This window comes from Corvus brachyrhynchos, unplaced genomic scaffold (genome assembly GCF_000691975.1).
Source record: "Corvus brachyrhynchos isolate BGI_N302 unplaced genomic scaffold, ASM69197v1 scaffold21, whole genome shotgun sequence".
NCBI lineage: Eukaryota > Metazoa > Chordata > Aves > Passeriformes > Corvidae > Corvus > Corvus brachyrhynchos.
The window spans coordinates 2,261,307-2,266,618 of NW_008236924.1; positions in this window are offsets into that span (position 1 = coordinate 2,261,307).

Consider the following 5,312-nt stretch of genomic DNA (forward strand, 5'->3'; position numbering starts at 1 on the left):
TGTGTAAAATAAACATGGCTGGTGAGCTCCCACGAGAGGCAGGCTGGCAGCTGACCTTGCTTGGCAGCCCTGCACCCAAGTACCTTCTTTTAGAGTTTGCAGGCTCATGTTGTGTCTTCATTTCATTGGGTGGAGGATTTGTTTTGGCAGACACTTACCAAAAAAGATCTGGAACGTGAATGTGTGTGAAAGAATCAGCTGGTGAGGTGAGTTGTCATGTTGTGACCTCCAGGACGATCACCGAAGGAAAGCAACTCTTTTCTATGCTTGCAGTGGATTGAGAACTTCTAAACTGTGGAAAGTCACTGCTGGAAGTCTTTGGTTTCTCAGCAGAGCTTACAAAGCCTTGGCTCGTAATCCAGCTGTGTTCCCAGTGCAGTGCTTCTGTGCTGGAGGTACATGGGAAATGTTTCCAGCCCTGATCTGCCAGAGGTAGCGAGGAGACCAGACAGTGTAGTGAAGACAGCTCTGTAAAGATAAAGGGATCCCTCTATGACTTGTTTTACAGGCTTTGAAAGCCCTAGTTTTTTTTATAATGATTATATTAATTATAGAGCCATAGAGCAGATTTAATGGACAAGACCTTCTCCTTAGGTGTTCACGCATCCTGTAATGGTCTGTGTTGGAATTGGTGCTTAGAATAAAGCAAAAGCATTGAGCTCAGGGATAACAGAGCCACAGATCTTGCTGAGTTTCTGCTGTGTGTGTTGGAATATGGATAGGGAAGAGCTTAAGTCCACCTCCAGGTGGTCAGAACACCAGGTTGTTTTGAACACTCACCATGGCTGGGTACGTTGAGTGCATTGGGGGCCTGACACAGGGACTGAAGAACAGGGTCCTTTTTTCATGGATTAGGATTTACCTTCAGAAGCTTGTGCCTTGCCTACCTGCTGCAGTATTTTTATGCTCGAAGTTGGCAGTGAAGCCTGTGATATAATAGGATGTTTGAGCAAACATTTCTGCTTTTTCAGGAAGGAGGGCTCTTAAAGCAAAGCTTCTCCTTGCTTCTTAACCTCCCAAAAGCGCGACGGCTTGGCAGTAAGTGGGGCAACCATTAGGTTGAGTTAGACAGCAGTGATATTGCTGATGCTGTGAGCAGAGGCCGAGGCTCAGCTGGAGTGGCACACCAGAAAATTTTTGTGGTGTCTTGACAAGATGCACGTTACCTTTTTATTCATGTGTGTTTCAGAGTCAGGGTGCAAAGAGCAGAGGGGGGGATCCTTTGAGTCCTGAGATACACATGGTCCTGTCCTGTGTGGCAAGGCTTGTACTTGACGCTGCTGACTGCTTGTGAGGGTCGCTGCAGAGCTGTAATGATGCCTCATTTTTACTCTCTAATGATCTAGTAGCAAGGTCTGTGTGACCATGCCCTTATTACATGTTCCCTTCTTATCATGTAAATAAGTGCAGCCAGCAACCTGACTGACACATGATGGTGGTGTGTGTGTGTCTGCGGTAGAGAAGAAAACATTTTCTGGCAAAACCAGCTTTGCACTACTGGCTATAAACCAAATTCAAAGTGTTTTCTCCAATTCTTCTGTAGATGAGAAGTGTGGCTTACAGTTAAAACAGCTCGACCTTCTGGAACATGTTGTACTCGTCTGCTGTGCCCTGCACTAGGGCTGGTGCTGATGCAAGCATTGGTGTGGACAGGTGTTAACAGCACCCCGTTTTGAAAACCTGCTGGATGTATTTCAAGAAATGTTGCATCAAGGCACTTGGCACTTCTTTATTTTTAAAGCCATTTACATCTTGGAAGTAAGAACGCGCAGGTTTTAATGACTGGCACTGCAGTCGCTGAGCTTTGCATGTGCTAACTTTTTTCATTCTCCTTGCAAGTGCTTGGCCAGGGAAAGCGGTGCATTTCCTAGTGGAGATGCAGGAGATGCTTTGATTTCTTGAGTAGAGTTTCCTGCGTGCTGTTTGGCAAACGTGCTGGGTGGATAAGCAGTACTTTCCAGAAGGCACACCTTAGTTGCTAGCAGCAAGCACCAGGGGTGAGCTGACTATTGTTCAGAGAGAGTGCACGTTGCTTTATGCCTGAGCAGAGGCTGACTTGGCTACCGGTACTGAGGACAAGGCAGGGGAAGATTCATTAGCATCTCAGCCCTCGCTGACTAACTCCCCATAGGGCCTTCCTTGAAACCAGCCTCCAGTGCAGGAGATAAGATGGATGGGAAGCTTGTTTTACATTGGCATTTCTTCACGTTCAGAGTAGACACGCACATCTGCTTGCTCAGGTATCCAGTTTGGTAGTCCTGCACACACCTATTTCCAAAGTGTTGGGCAATTCTCACTCTGTCGTGGCACGTAATTGTGGAGCTGTTCTGGCTGTTGCAACAGAGCTGCTATCGCAGCAGGAGGCCTCCCCCCACCACCCCAAGCTTCCTCTCCGAAATACTGTTTTGTTCCGATCCCTCAACTCACGTTTGAGTAACTCTTCCCATCTTGTTGAGGAGGATGAGGGTAACTGGAACTTTTTGCTCAAAAAAACGTGAGGCTTAGTGTTTTCCCTCCCCCACATACCTTTGCCCTTCAGCTTTGTGCTGGACCTTTGCCCTGTTCTGCACTGTTTGTTTCGGGGAGAGAAGGCTGGGGAATGCAGTGCAGCTCCTGGGAGCTGACTCACTGGGCCTGGTTGCTGGGCTTCAGCGCCTGCTTCTGCTGCGACCTCCTGTTCCAGATTGCCGGGTCTGAGGCATCGCTGAAGGATTCTCTCCAACCATCTCCTTAGCCTCACAACTCTTCTTTTAAACTTTATATTGCTCGTGGTGCCATGGAGGTTTCCACCAGCATTGCATCAGGGATCACTGGGTTGGGCAGCAGAAGGACTTGGTTCAGATGTGAAGACAAATTGAGTCCAGAAAGCAGGACTGGGAATGGGGGCACTGGGGCTGCAATGCTCTGCTCTCCCTTCCAAATTATGACACCTGATCTTTTTGCTGTGCTCGAACAGTGTGAAATTATCCTCAGGGCAATGCCAAATGCCGACTTGGATAGAGTTAGGTTGCTCTTTAAATACTTGAGACTATAGTGAATCTCCAACACCATCTCTGTGGTTGTGCTTTTTTGGCAAAATAAGGAATGGGCATTTTAGTAGAAAGCTGTGCTTGCTGTTCAGACCAGGCTGAACGTTTTAACCCTAACAGTTATTACATGTGCTCTTACTGTAGGTCCAGTTGGGACTGGTAAGCTTTGTTCATTCCCAGCTGCAACACACATTTACATTACGGTCTTTAATATGTTAACTTATCCTCTGGTCATCTTGGCATTGGACCCTTTGCTGACTTCCTGCCAGGGGCCTGAGTCTCTGCACTGCTGGCTCTGTCAAATCCCTGGCTTGCTGTGTACACAGGGAGCTTGGGGAAAGAGGTGATGCAACCTTAGTGATACCTACTGAGCTCTCCCATGGTGATAGTGCCGTCTAGGTGGAGCTTTTTATGGCCGAGAAGTTGTCTCCTGGAGTTGGCTAAAGCTGTGGGTGGATTTCTGGATCCACTCTGTGGTCTCTGGCATGGCCAGCTCTGCATTTGTTCCTTTTCTCACTTCGGTTCCACTTGTTCTGCAGGTCCAGGTCCTTGTTAGTGAGGTCTGAATGGAGCTGGGAGACTTACCTCCTTGCATTGAAATAACTGGCTAATCTGAATATCTTGTATCAAATGATTCAGCTGCATGACTTGAGGTCAGAGGAGAGGGGAAAAAGAAGGGCTTCAAAGAAGTTAATGCAGTGCTGGGGTAACTTACAGCTACTTGTGTATTTAGGTAACACTAATGGGTGACCAGAACAAATGGGAACTGAACTTGGCCTTGAATAAATCAATTACCAGATTTCTTTGTGGGGAAAGTTTTGGGTCAGGGTCAGTCTGGATTGCTTGGCAGAAAGGAGAGGTGGGTGTGCACATGAATGTCCTGCAGCTGTGGAGCAAAAACTGGCATGAGGTGTTTGATGGAATTAGGCTTGCTGATGGCAATTCTAATGCTGTGCAAGATAAACTTTTGTTTTTGGGAAAGGTTGTGGAAACTGTGGTCAAGTGTCAACATGTTTCTACAGAAAGCTCATCCTGTAATTGGAGGTTCCCAGAAGATCCTCTTAACTGAACTTTCCTCTATCAGAGCACTCATTTGTGCTGCGCTTTGTGGGGGCTTTGTGGGTGGATTGCCTTTCCTGAGCAAACTGGTGTGTGATGTGTTGTGCCTCTGCTGGTTTGAGTATTGCACCAGGCTGATGGTGCTAGGTGAGCTGCTGGAACCATCCTTAGCAAGTCATCTGGCCCAACTTCGGTGTGGCACTCACTGTGGGTATTGCCAGGATCAAGAGCTCTTCCTGCGGCATTAAAGCTACGTGTGCTGGGGGATGTTCTGCTGAGACGTGCAGAGAGGGAGGAAGGGCTGGGAACTGGCTCATCTAATACCTGCTTTATCAGTGGGTTACCTTCACTGTCCTTGGGGAGCAAAGCTGACTTAGGAACAGAAGATTGCCTTGACGCTTCCATGTGTTTCAGCATTGTATGGGAACACCCAGCACGGTTCAGTGCTCTACAGTGGTTGTGATTTTATTTTTATTTTGTGGGTTCAAGTCACCCTGTTCCTCTATGTGGTGACAAACCATAAGGTTTGGTAGAGTTCTCTGCTGCAGATGATGTGTTGGAGGTGACCATGGTGGCCCTGGCTGGGTTGGTGCTGTGTCACAACAGGCCAGGTGGAAACCTTAATTTACTTTAGAAATGGTCAATGGGGCTGGTTGTTGGTGTGACTGAGGTCTTGATCCTGCTCACTCTGGCTCTGGTGACACTCAGAGGTGACACAAATGCCCTTTGTTCTGTTGATCTAGAAAACATGGCTCTGGTTCCTCCAGAATACGTGTGACACTCAGAACGTGCGGGTGGGCACAGCCTGCCCTGACCTGTGCTCCTGGGGCTGCAAAAAACTGAACACCCCTTGAAGTGGCTGGGAACAGGTCTGCAACCTGCTGCTGTAGCAGGTGCTTCTCTCCTCTCCCAACTTGCTCCCCAGAGCAGCCCTGGCCTCTGACGGGGCCCAGGAGAGGCATCCCTGCCCCACCAGGAAGATGTTGGAGGAGAAGCATCTATGGTGCTCCTCAGTGTCACTTTGGCAGGCTCTGTAGAGATCTCTTGGTGACTGTGACAGCTGGGGGACAACCGGGAGAAATGGGGTCTCGGCTGGGGCTTGTGAACCTCACGTGTCCTTGACATACGAAGCAGAGTTAAAGCGAGCTTGGGAAGCTGGACAGGGGGCGGAAATGTGCTGTGTGCCCTTCCTGCTGGTCGGGAGGGGCTGGCGGGGCCGAGGGG